The 14,373-nt window shown below is 44.9% G+C and overlaps 1 protein-coding gene across 1 annotated transcript in view; it reads left to right on the forward strand.

Moving 5' to 3' along the window:
- Positions 1-14,373, forward strand: part of LOC117740932 (beta-1,3-galactosyltransferase 1-like) — a 115,124-nt gene that overhangs the window by 92,702 nt on the left and 8,049 nt on the right. The window lies entirely within an intron of this gene.

The raw sequence follows: 14,373 nt of genomic DNA on the forward strand, positions 1-14,373 counted from the left end.
GCCATATTGGGGGGGGGCACAGGAGAACCAGAACCAGGACTGGGCGTAGCAGACTGTCAGACCCTGCTGCTTTAAAATGAGGTTTTCTAAAGGGAGTCTGGTGCTCATAGAAACACTACTGTTTTTTTGGGCGGGTTTTGACACAAATCATCACAAAATGGAATCTCTTTGTAGTTACTTTTGTAATGAAAAATATTTTCATCTTCACAAACAGGCCTGCGTGTCTCAAAAGATGGGGATCTTGAAATTGAACTTGTCTTGTACCTAGGGGAATCTTGTACTTTTCTCTCCATTTTATGGTGAATTTTCAGGATTCAAATGACTTCAGAGGAGCGTACGTGACGGACGCTAACCTCCACCAGTGGCTGCAGCCTGCTTCATCAACGTGTGACGCAGTAGGAGGAGGTGCATTATTACGGTTTGTACGGTTTTGGTTTGTAGTTATACCTTGCAGTGCAAACATGTCCAATTCCTTAGGAAAATGCTTGTTTTCCCTGTATTTGGCATGTTGGCCCTCTAGTGACCAAAGTCAACAAAGCAAGCCTGAATATTACGAATGAGCATTACACTTAAAGATTTGTAAGTGCATACATGTGTGAAGGCATGATGTCAGCCAGTATGGTGAAATCTGCACCGGGTGTTTCTGTAATTAGGTTGCTCCAGTCTCAGATGCCTACAGGTGTGTGTGTGTGTGTGTGTTTGCTTTGTTCCGGGCATCATCATCATCATCGTCCTCTTGAGTGAGCAGCATAACACTCATGCGGGATTTGGTGCCGGGGAAAATTGAAAGAATGTCCTCTGTTCTTTACTCACAAAGATTAATATAAAATAAATGTGAGAAGCTCCTTCCTCAAACACTTTTCGCGCGAAAAAGCTTGTAGGCAGAAAACACAGCACTGCTGTTATGATTTCCTAATAATAAAGAAAAACAAACTATTCCCCGCACGGCGTCTTTACGTCAAACGCTTCTTTTTGATCCTCCAGTGCGGTTTTGTGAAATAATTGAATTGTTTTATTCTCGGTGTATCTGAGTGTCGAGTGTTCTTTAGGTTTTATCGCGTTGGAAAGAACAGAAACCCCTCACAGCCACAGTGTGTTATCAGTTTTTTTTTTTTTTAAGTAAAAATATCGCCCCCTATGGCATTTGCAATTTGAGACAATATGCTGAGTAATAGAAAGTCTGCTCTAATTGGCCAAACAACCCAGTGGTGGTGCATTTAAAAGGCTAAAGCTTGGGGAAAATGAAAAGCGAGTGATTATTCCGGGGCCCGTGGTAAATGAACCTCGTAACGAGCGCTCGACAATTGGGAACGCTCCGGTTTCAAAACAAAGCCTTGAGTGGAAGGAACAGCGCTCTCACAAGGCTGGCGTTGTCGTCTCGTTATGTCGGCGCCTAGTTAGAAGCTATTGAGGCTGGAGGCGAGAAACTGATGCTGCATAATCCACTGCACAGAGCATCTCGTAGGAAAGCAGCATCCTCGCATACATATTCATATTCCTGTGCGCGGTACTTTCCTCTGAATACGTTATCAGCCTCTTGGTTTGCATGACCTCCCCGTGACCTGTCCACTGAGGCTCGGGAGGATGCGAGTTTACGAGGAAAAATAGCCGCGGAAGGAATCGGCGGCGTGCAGATTCTGTGCCATCTGTGCCGCCGCAGTTATGCCAACGACCCTCTTCTCCCTCCTGGAAAACAGTTGGCATGCCACAACTTCCCAAAAACAATATTGACGACTTTTAGCTGGACCTGGAGGGACTTTGGGGGTCTGCTTCTTTTGTTGCTTGATAGCTGACTGATGTTGATTATGTGAATGTCGACATGTTCATTCAGGTTTTTGATTACTTAAAAAAAAGGTGGAATTTTATTTTGCATTTTGCAAACTTTTAAATTGGAAAAAAAAGTTAATTTTCTGTATTTTTCCATAATATCTTACGCTCAAATTGCAATTCATACAAAGCAATCTTTTTATACATAAATGAAGCAAAAAGAAATATCAAATAATTATTTTAAGCCGTCAACAGTAGTGAGTCAGATTTAAAAAATTGAAAACCACATTCAAGGATCCCTTCAATATAATTTACTCGTATATAAATTATTCTAATATCTGTACTTCAGTTCTATTATTCTTTATATCTTTTCATTTTGTTTAGAACGTCTGTTTGGAGAAGTATATGAATCTAGTCAAACACGTATAGGACCATAAAGGGTTAAGCAGTATTAAGATTAGCTGTGAACAGATGGCACACACAGCAAATACATAATCTCCTGGCAGAGATCAACTTCTGTGGGACCTCCACCGCCCAGATCAATATTAGATATGTTCTCTTGTATTATGCATCCATTGATTGTTTTCTGTCCATGTTACGTTTTGACTCTGTAGTGTGAGCGATATTTACTTGCCCCTCAAAGGTCAAACCTTGATCCAGCCAAGCGATTGAAAGCACAGAAGCTATTAATCTTTGTCCCGTCTGCCACGTTCCAAACATTTGATAAATATGCAGCAAACGGAAGTCGATTTTTTGGACGCCGGCTGCCTCCGAGACTGAACATTAAAATGTGTTGTGCGATTACTTCTCTGCGAAACAAATCAATGTCAGTGGGTCAGGACGAGATTCCTGTTGCGTTGGCCTTTGCAGCGCTGCAGAAGTGACTCGTCACATTCCGCATGGCTCACATCCCGTGGTTACTCCACCGGCTGTCCGGCAGCAGTAAGTTAACGACTCCAACACATCTGGACACATCTGCAGGAGGAGATGTCCTCGTCGATGACAGCGTTTCAGCAGGATGAAATATGTTCTGTCATCCATTATAGATAGATGGGATTTAAATAGGAAGCATACATCGGGACGTGAGGCAGAGATAAGTGTGACAGCCAGGCTGAATTTGAATTGCGTAAGGCAATAAATTAACTCTCGAATCCCCGGGATGGTCTCTCGTGGAATCAACCTCACCTGCTTCCTAAAGCAGTGCGCTCGTATTTATGACCAGCTGCAAGGAGGAATATTTGCATGAGAGTGGAGTCTCATAAATACATAATGGTCTTGTGAATGTTGAGAGGAGGTACAGGAGCAACATACCTGGAACATGTTCCCTGTGTATTTGGTGTCAGTATGTGACTCATATGTATCTGTCTCGAGGCCCGTGCAGAATGCAGTCTTTGTTAGTTATTCTGTTTGATGCATATGAAGAGCGCTCTTGTATTCTTTTCTTCTGCTTGCATCCAGGCTCTCTCTCTCTCTCTCTCTCAGCCATTCCTCAGTCTTCTGTGTAGAGCAGTGACAGTCTGACGTTCCTATCATCAGTTGGTTTTAACAGGCTGGATGCTTCAATCATTTACTTCTAACTAACTATTTTAGTCATTTATTACTTTTATCAAACTATTTTAGCTGTTTATTTAACCTTTAGCTTACCGGCCCCAGAGAGGACGATGAGAATGGGCTGGGTTGATAAATGGATGTTCTTGAAGTCTGTTACAATAGAACAACGGCGGCTCACGTTATCGTGTAATTGATCAAATGAATTATGGCCCCGTTCTGTTCAGTGTGTCACAGCCACTCCAGTGATCCAGCAGGTCCCTGGCACAATGAAATGGAACAGTGCCATAATTGGTGTTATTAATTACACCTGTGGACACAGTGCATTCAGCATATGGTCGCTGGCAGCTTACTGCTTATTGTGAAAATACATTTACTCAAGATTGGCATCACACCCATTTGTAATCCTGATTAGATGCTTAATCTCATTTGTATTATTGGTGGCTCTACTCCACAATGTGTCCAGAAGAACCGCTTGGCTCTGCCACATTGTCTCCATAACCAGACTGGTGTACAACCTCAGCTCATTAAACTGAGCCTTAAACAGGCTTGTGATTCAAAAGATGTGCATTGACAACAAGATATTGCACTTAAATAAACCTTACATTCTTAAAAGAAATACATAAATAGTAATTGCAAGCCTTTTAATGTTTATTCTGTAAGTCTAGAAATAGAATTTGGCCACTTTGCATCCCGTTGACATGATCGGAGGACCCTAAATCCTTGTTGTGTTAATTAGAGTTTAGAAAAAGGAAGCTGCAGAAGCTGCTTTTTAAAGTTGGAATTAGTTCCAAGACGGACGGCTACTTTATTTCACATCTCCGTTTCATCTTTGACGGCCAACTCTTCAACGTGAGATCAACGCAGACTTCTGTGGCCTTCTGAAGGGTCTCATGATTACACAACTACCATTTACATATTTAGTAACGGTAATTGGTGAGATTTAGATGCATTTTAGTTTGAACTCTGTTGTGATGCTCGGCTCAGCTCACTGTCCCCTGGCTTCGGCCTATTGAACAGACCGAGATGTGAGAGTCTGGTCAATCTTCTCATCTCACCCTAAAAAGGGAATGCATTTCCTAACATATATAACTATTCCTTCATCATATTTGACAGCCACACTCCCAAACTTGTCTTTTTTCCTCACTGCCATGTGTGAAAAGCCTGATGCTCTTTTTCACTGGCTCATTTATTCCAATACAGTTCCAACAAGAGACTTTTTCACGGTGATTTATCTCATTCTTCACATCTGTAATTGAGATCTGGGTTACTTTTGTACGTGCAGTTGCACTTTAAATGCTATCGTGCGGTGATTGTCGACTCAACATTGACTTTTTCCTCATTTCCGGCGGTCCAAACCACTTTGACGAGGACCCGCGGGGGAATTCATTGCCTCATTTGGGATGTAATTGATCTCTATTAAAACCACATCCATCTCACTCCTTACCCCCCGAATCCACACTGTCACGCACAATGTTGTGCTTCAGAACATAAACCGGTGGGAATGTGCAGGAAGAGACAGTGGGAAAGGGGGGGGGGTCAGAGGGGTCAGAGAATAGAGGTGATTCACAAGAATAATGTTAGACTACTTTCTATTTAACTGCATACCTGTCTGCTTTTTGCCCGTCTCTCTCTGTCCCCATTGATAATCCAAGCCAGTCTTAAGCCTCCATCTACTCTATCTGCCCCCCATGCCCCCCTCCTGTCTGATTCAGTTCTCACTGAGAGGCCTAAGAAATCCTCAGATGACAGAGACTGTTCGGCTGGCTCCGTGCTGCTGACAGACAACACGGCTTTAAACGTGAAAACAAGGCTATTTTGAGTCAAGATGGAATGCTTGAATTTATAGATGTGTGTGTGTGTGTGTTGGGGGGGAAACCTCACAGACGTTTTTATTTGTTTGACATCCTTTTCCGAAACCTGTCAACAGGAAATGCTTTGTTAAGAACGGCGTGGAGGAAAATGCAAGCGTTTTGTGCCCGTCACGGTACACACACAGCACGCTGCTAGTGATCTGGATCGCACAGCCGCCATCACACGTTTACTAACTGCCTGTGGCTCACGTCATTTGCTACTCATTGTTAAATTTAGCACCAAGTTAATAAGTATGCATGACGTAATATTCATTTATTTTACCCCCTCGCTGACAACATTTATTTTTTGCCTGACTTCTTTATTGAACTATTCACGAGTTAATGTGATACCACTTGGTCTCCGTGTTCCATTTCAATGTCCGCTGTTGATTTGTTCTATCGAAGTGATCTAATGCACATCCTCAGAGGAGGTTGGACCGAGACAGTCTTTGAGCCGGCTCGCTGAGGAAGACGTCAGGTGGCCTGATGAGCATTGTTATGGTTGGAGGTTCTCAATTGTTTCTCAGGCGTTAACTTTTTTGGAGCTATCGTTTTATTGTTTTTTTATTGTTTAGTTTCATACTACTTTTTCTTATTTGAGAGACTATTTTACTATTTAAAAAAATAAATAAAACACTGATACATTAGTTTCAAGTCTTCTTCAACAGCATGATGGTCCAATTAGAGTCAAAGAGAAGAATATTATGTTCATGTTTTTATCACTAATTAATACATGCAAGAGCATTTAATCGAGACAATCAAGACATTTTGCATAATACTGGCTAGATTTGTAAGATGCCTCATCATACATTAGCATATTATATGTATTTTTAAAAGCAATTAATAACTATAAACCTTAAATAAATATAGTTGAGTTAAACATAATTTTGCCTTTCCTAGAAGTATAAAGTAGTAGAAACTGGAAATAGTCAAGTACAGTGTGTCAAAATAGTACTTGATTAATTCTGCACTTAGCTTTTATGGTACATTCCACCACAAACATTATCAATCACACGTTATCAATGCTGCAGCGTTCCAAGTTCTCGTCAATACATCCCAAAATGACAGAACGGAAGTCCAACATGATCAGTAACTGAATGTCGACTGATCCGATTAGTTTTTTAAGCAATTCCCTTTCTCGACATGATGTAATGCACTGCGCCCGACCTCCTGACCTCATGTCAGCTTCTCTCTCCATTCTTGACCGATAAGCTGAATAGATGAATAGAAAAGAAAAAGAACCAAATCCTGTGCGGTGCCACAGCTAAAGAATCAATCAAACCTCTGTCCGGGAGATTAATAGCTGCCATTATTCATACTGGACTCCAGGTGCTCCGTGTTGACGTGAGTGTCTGAATGTGTCTGAGGGGGAACAGATAGCGTCACCTCCACAGAGACAGGCGCTAAAAGTTTTTAGCCATAATCAAGCGGCGAAATCAATTCAACAAAGTGCTGCTACTTGGAAAGGTGAAGATGGGGGGGGGGGGGGGGGCTCAATTACCCAGCATGCTGAGGTGTCGGATGTGTAAGGGGGGGGGGGGGGGAACACAAGGTCAAGCGTTACATTATCTTCTCCCTCACTCCAATGTACTTAATACAGGAGCACTGTCTTTCCTCCCCGAGCTCCGGAAGATAATCAACAATAAAATTAAGTGTCGGGGGGAGATGGGGGGGTTGTGACGGCTCAGGGCTGATGGGAGATAATCGCAGGATGGAATTTTCTGAATTTTCCCCCCCGGGGCCATAATAAGCGTAACCTTGTCTGCCTCTGTAGAGAAAGTCGAACACTACGGGCGGTCGCATTTAGTTTGGGTACGCGGACGCCGGTAAATAAACAATAAGCTCACTAACACGGCCTCTCTCTCACACTTAAGGGAGGCTCACATGTGAGTTATGTCACTGCTCCCCCCGCCCCCATCCCCCCGAGCAGTATCGACTCACACGCACATACACATAAGTGTACACCTCCCAAATCATGACAAATCACCCTTTTTTCACTAGCTGTCTCACCTGGGTGGGCAGGGGGGGGTGTAAAAACAGTGTCGGCCCCGATGAGGAAGGAGGCGAGTCACCGACGAAGGAGTCATTGAACACGGCGACTCGCTTTCTGCTTTCATGTCACCGAGCTGCTTGATTTCATGGCTCTCTTTGAGGTTTCGTCCCGCTGATTGAACAAAGTCTCTCAGATCGGGACTTCAATCATCCCGTTGATCTTCTCTGCTTTTGGGAGGGGGGTGGGCATTCTGGGTGATGCAGCTGGATCTCTCTGTTTATGGGACACTGAGTTTCAGTGTTTTGTGTTTCTTCTGGCAAGAGCAAATCAGGAGAGCAGGGCACATGTCCTGAACACAGAGTTAGTCCTCCTGAAACCTCCTGACCCGCAAACATAATAATATGACCGGCTCAAAAAAGTGAGTCATATTTCTACATTAACGACGGATCACATGGCTGATTTCCCCTTCAGGTAGACGCTGTGCTCGTCACCGCTGTTAGCTGTTAGCTGTTAGCCGCCGGCTCAGCCTCCGCCATGTTGAGCGCTGTGTCTGAATTCAGACTCAAAAGGTATTTTGAGACAGCGGCCAGCTGTTTTTAGTAGTAGCTATCACTTCATTATGAGTGCAGTCTTAAGAACAAACAACAACAACAAAAACACTCCCATGGATACTGTTATACCGTTAGTGTATATTATGTGTGTATTATTGTGTTGAGGTAAACTTTCCCTCATGACTTTTGTTGCGAGAGAGAGATAGAGAAAAAGAGAGAGAGAGAGACAGAGAGACTCATTGAGAGCAGTGAACAACCCTCTTCTCCCTTGAGAGAGAGAAAGAGAGAGAAAACCGGTGTGAACTGCATTGCATTGTGGTCTACGGAGACCGTGGATGAGACGTCGGCATCTTTGCCCGTCTAAAGAGAAGACTCACACTGGCACTGAAGTTTACCTTTGTGCTCGACTTACAAGGATCACGTTGTCCAGTTCTGAGTGAAGAATAATCCTTCAACAGTCAGAGCTTCTATAACTAATAATGTGGTAGGTACAAGGAATATTTTTAAATGTTAGCTTACAAACTGTTCCTTTTTCTACAACTGTAACGTATGCTAAGTCATCATTTTGACGCCTTCCCTCAACCGTCTTGGGTTTGCACTCGCTGGATGTGATATGTCGATAATAATCAAGACTGTGGCTTCTGCAGAGATGGATTGCACCTTTTCGTTATGAAAGACCGGCTAACGGACGGATGTCCTGCTTGTGCTCTTCTTTTGCATCGGTCTCTCAGCAGGACCGGACGAGCCGCCGCAAGGTCAAGCCGCCTGCTAATCCCGCTAATGGGCCTGTTCAGAGACCGGATCTGCTGGAGAATTAGCTCTCGGGCGGGCGTGCAATGTAGACAGCGGCGCATTAATGTTATCTCAGGGGCTCCGGGGAATTGAACCAGGGGATTTCTTCCGTGAGGCGAGGTGAGCATTATGCAGGTCGCTCCTGCGCCCGGGAGCAGCGCCACATCGACTAGGAGTGGCAATGAGGGAGTTTAATATGGCTGTCCACGCACCGGTTTCTACTCATCCCAGACATCTTCTTATCGCCTGGGTTAGTGGAGCGAGAACCCCCCCGCCCCTCCTGCCAAGAGAGCGTATGAGCTGGCATCTCTGGTCGGTCTCGCCCTGCTCTCCTCATGGCTCCGGAGATTAATCGGCCCTCCCACTGGGCGCCGTCCGGGGTCAGAAGAGCTGCAGCGCACACAGGCCGAGCTCAGCAGGAGAAGCGCGGCGTGTTTACTGCCCGGCTCTCGTCCTGTTGTCAGATCATTCACACAAAGGTGCGTTTGATTCGACAAACAGCCGCGAGTGATGCCGGCCGGCCCTCAAATAAAAGAAGTACACCAGGAAACCCATTATACCACAGCTGGAGGGTCACCTTGGAGGGTCACAGCTGGAGGGTCACCTTGGATGTTCACAGCTGGAGGGTCACCTTGGAGGGTCACAGCTGGAGGGTCACCTTGGAGGGTCACCTTGGATGTTCACAGCTGGAGTGCCACCTTGGAGGGTCATCTTGGATGTTCACAGCTGGAGGGTCACCTTGGAGGGTCATCGCTGGAGAGTCACCTTGAAGGATCACCTTGGATGTTCACAGCTGGAGGGCCACCTTGGAGGGTCATCTTGGAGGTTCACAGCTGGAGGGCCACCTTGGAGGGTCACCTTGAAGGGTCACCTTGGATGTTCACAGCTGGAGGGTCACCTTGGAGGTTCACAGCTGGAGGGCCACCTTGGAGGTTCACAGCTGGAGGGCCACCTTGGAGGGTCACCTTGAAGGGTCACCTTGGATGTTCACAGCTGGAGGGCCACCTTGGATGTTCACAGCTGGAGGGTCACCTTGGAGGTTCACAGCTGGAGGGCCACCTTGGAGGGTCACAGCTGGAGGGCCACCTTGGAGGTTCACAGCTGGAGGGCCACCTTGGAGGATCACAGCTGGAGGGCCACCTTGGAGGATCACAGCTGGAGGGCCACCTTGGAGGGTCACAGCTGGAGGGCCACCTTGGAGGGTCACAGCTGGAGGGCCACCTTGGAGGGCCACCTTGGAGGTTCACAGCTGGAGGGCCACCTTGGAGGTTCATAGATATAGGGCCACCTTGGAGGTTCACAGCTGGAGGGCCACCTTGGAGGTTCATAGATATAGGGTCACCTTGGAGGGTCACAGCTGGAGGGCCACCTTGGAGGATCACAGCTGGAGGGCCACCTTGGAGGGTCACAGCTGGAGGGCCACCTTGGAGGTTCACAGCTGGAGGGCCACCTTGGTGGTTCATAGATATAGGGCCACCTTGGAGGATCACAGCTTGGGGGGTCACACCTTGGAGGTAGGTGCGAAGGGATCTTTGAAATGAAAAAGAAATAAATTAATGCAATCTAGGCAGGTTCAATTCAATACATTTTGCTAGGCCCCTTTTTAAAGACCCTTGACACTCATTTTAAACAGACTCGCCCTCGGGCTCTAAATATATATGTTAGGGGACGATGAAATTTAATTTTGGGATGAGGGTTAAAAATAAAATCCCTGCTAACGTTAAGAAATAAAACGCGATGTTGGTGTGCAGAGGTCTCGTCGGGCCCAATGAGGCGTTTGAGGTACTGCTGTGCATGGTTTTTAATATGCTTCCCACCTATAGAAGACTCTACCTACTGTGTTGAAAGAGACAACGAGTAATAATACCAGAAACTGTGGAAGCGTAGCATCAAAATGTGTGCAGATTTCAACAGAGACGGCCTCAACAAGCCGGAATATGACAACAGATTCATTGCCGGGTCCTCTTCTGATTCGGCCCCCTGGCCCTCCCCGTGGTCACAGTCCCTCTGCTATTGGTCCTGTAATAATGATTATGATAATGAAAAGCTTTAACGGTAATGACTGTCATCGGTAATGAGCGAATTAGGCTCTCGTTACATCGTAGATCCTTTCCACTTCCCCTTTGGGTTAATGATACGTCTTCGAGTGTGGATTTATTTTTCAATGACCTGCTGTAATTTCCATTTTATGGGACTGACCACGTCGGGGAGTCACACGGAAGCTTGTCGGCTTTTAACATTTGCAGCCGGACGCCCAGACACAAATTCATTTATATCAGAGTGATATCAGATTCATGACAGAGAACTAATGAATTCGTACATCGCTGTGTTAAACGCTCGCGTCGGCCACACGTTTTGTGTCTATTAAAGGTCAAGCGGGTACTTCCTGCATTGTGAGTGAAGAGCACACTGGACGCGAGGCAGCCTTTTACCGGGTGTGAAGACTCAAACAGCAGCACACACTTCAGGAGCAGCAGGAGTGTCACCTCCAGCTGCTGCTTCTAGATTAAACACAGAACCTTCTCTCTCTGTCTTTAGCCTGAAGCCGGGCCTCATTTTAATTCCCTCTCTCCTCGGCAACATTTAAATTCTGACTCGACCCTCGGGGCCCACTATCACATGGCGGGAAAAAAACAAAACACGGCGACGTCTCCTCCTCCATCTTATTTATCGTCCACCACGCCAGCCAACCGATTTGCCGGCCACCCTCTCAGTGAGCCGTAATGGCTCTTCGCCTGTCAGCGCTTTGAGTCCGTTAGAGCCAGTAAAACCAAACGATCCTTATGGGAAATTAAGGGGAGGCGTAATTATGAAACAATAATCAGTGTGAATGCACCTGCACCAAAATAAAGTGAGTTTACTTTGTGACCTCATCATGAAAGTTCTCTTTGAGCCTAATGGATAACATTTGATGAGCGTGCAGTCTCACTTTTTATGAGAGCCCGGCCCCATTTGGAATGAGAAAAGAAGCCTCGTTGCTTCTTTAAATTCTCTGTGTTCGGCTGGGCTTGTTTATGTGGACTGAGATCACAGGAAATGCTCAGAGGGGCTTGCTTATCACACCCGACAGAGGCGCGTCCCCTCGGCCTCCGGCGTCTGTTTCCATCAATCCGAATTGCATTGACACAAAGTCGAGCCGTGTCTTCTTGCCGGGTGAATTTTGGCGCGCCAGATTAGATTGCATCTGAGGAATGCTAATTCAGCAGGAGTCTGGTGACGGGCGATGTTGTGATTAAAGACTCAATTTCCCAGAGGTGGGCGCGGCGTGATCACATATTACCTCCGACTGATGGAGTGTCGGTGACGTGTGCGGCGGCGTCGACACCTGTGAACATGAGAACGGAGACTGCGGCGGAATAAATATTCCCATCATGGATTCGTTCAGTCGCGGAGCTCCTAAGTAACTGTGTCATGCCATCAAACTGCTTATTTATGGTTTATGTAAGCTGTAAAAAGTGCAGGGAGAGGCCTACAGCAGCTCCCAGCTATAAACGGCTAAAGCCCTGAAAGGCTGCCATCCAGCATTATCTTCACGTAGCAGGAAGCCTCCGCCGTGCATCATCCCAACACGAGTCTCAGAGGAAAAGGCTTTTCAGAGCAGGTTTTGTAATGCGATTGTGCTTCGCAGCGACGACTTCCACTGACGGTGCTTTTCTGCGTTCATTGCAATCGCCTCATCTCGTCATTTGAACAACCGACTGACGGCCATAAAAAATACATTTCTGTTTTAGAATGGGTTTTGTTGAATATTAAATATTCTATGAATCGCATCTAATTTTCGGGGGTTTTCCCACGGCCCACCATTCATCTTTAGGTGGCTTTTCTCGCGACTCCTTCCGAGCAGCGTGCGTTTGGTATTCATTTGTGCTGCCGGGTCGATGAGACCGAAACTCGCTCCGGATATGTAATCCATCACGGTGCCCGTTTCCTTGTTTTTCTGTCTTATTCTATCATGTGGCGACGCAGATGAGCTGTTTTTCTCATTTAGCGGTGCATTATATGGAGCCCCAAAATTCAAAGTTATAACTGAATAAATCCATAAATACTCTAATGAGTATAATACTTTTTTGTTAAGATGGGATATAAAATACATCTTTTCCTCAATCTCCAATGGGTTTAAATCTGTAATTAAGGGAAGTTAAAAGAGGCAGAAATTGCCAAAAACCTATATTGGTTTCTGTTCATGGCCTAAGGGGCCCACTGAAAATATTACGATGCAAATATATAAGATGTAAATATGTGAGTGTACTATTAAAATGTAACAAACAGAGCAGGCAGAAATAGTAAATGTAGTCAAGTGGATGTTTAAACATGGATGTGTAATGTACATGCAGTGCAGTTTATTAGAATTTAGCTCAAGCCACATTTTAGATTACTTAAAAAAATTCACCGCAGGCCTTTTAAAAACGGATGGTCGGCCCATAAACTGCAGTTCGGCCACCCCAGAGTTGCCTTGCAAACATGATTATGCTAAGAAAAAATAAATAGAAAACTGGATGCTGAAGAATGTAAATGTACAAGTCAAGAATGAACAGAAGAGTCATCAACGTATTTGAACGGGCTAAAGGAAAAAAAGCTTTTCTCATTTATTACCCAGTGATTGGAGGTTAAGATACATGAATAAAGCTTTACTCTCCTTTGTACATTACATCTTTATTGTTACATTAATAGCGTCATTAACTGATGTGTTCAGTTTAATAGTTTTGACTTGTATATTTAGTTTTAATGCAGGAAACAAGCAGATTTCATGTGTCATCTTTGCTTACTGTTTGTTGTCTGAATTTGTTCGAAGTATTGAACACACCATTAGTTAGCCCTGCAGCCCATGGTACAGGCACACAGGTGATTTCACTGACCTAGCTGATTAGTGTGGGGGCGTCGACGGACTAATTGACCTCTTTCTGACTCCCCTGTTGCGCGTGTTGAGGGCGGGAAACCATTACCAATCTTATTGGTCCGTAGAGAGGCTACTCATAATCACCTAGCGAAGCTCCACCCACCTCTAATTAGCTGAACTGAAAACACCTGTGGTGCTGATATGATGAACAGAATCATATTTAAGAAAAGGACATCATATATTTGACAACTAGCAGGTAGGTTGTAAACATTACTGGCAATACGTGATCTCATTTTCCTTACAGTATTTGTCATTGGGAATTTAATCACTCCACAACATAATTAAATGTTTCAAAACTATTAGATCAAACTGGTTTTCATCAGCAGCAACTTTACTACAAGGAAATACACGGCTCTGGTTGGACTGGAAATCCAGATCTCAGACAATACCCACACTTGCAGTATTTGTGCCCACTTGTGTGTGACGTCTCTTCAATAGCTGCCAAAGGAGCCCAGGTGCTCGATAAGCCGGTTTATCAGAGCTCTCTGGGACATCTTTGATTAATGAGGCCATTCTTCATAATCACACTGAGCACGGCTCTGTCGAGCTCAGACACTTTGATGGTTTTTTATTCAATTCCCACATAAAGGTACCAAAAAATAAGACTACGCATACAGTGTTCAATTCACAATCGGATGACAGTGAAAAAAAAGACACAATGAGAAACTGAGAGGAGGAATACATCTTATGAACCGTTTAAATGGAAGTATCTAAAAGCACAGAACTGTTTTGTCTCAATTGTAATCAAAATTAAAAAAGGAATCATTTAACATTTTGGAAAATATTTTTGCTTTCTTGCTGAACGCGTTAGACAGGGAAGATGGATACCACTCATGTCTGTACACTAATTATTATGCAAGAGCCAACAGGGGATTATATTAGCCAAAAGCTAGCATCAGCTAGTTAGCTTAGCATAAAAACTGAAAGCAGAGGGAAACGGCTAGCCTGACTCTGTTAGCACCTGAACTATGG

This window comes from Cyclopterus lumpus, chromosome 2 (assembly GCF_009769545.1).
Source record: "Cyclopterus lumpus isolate fCycLum1 chromosome 2, fCycLum1.pri, whole genome shotgun sequence".
Taxonomy (NCBI): Eukaryota; Metazoa; Chordata; class Actinopteri; order Perciformes; family Cyclopteridae; genus Cyclopterus; species Cyclopterus lumpus.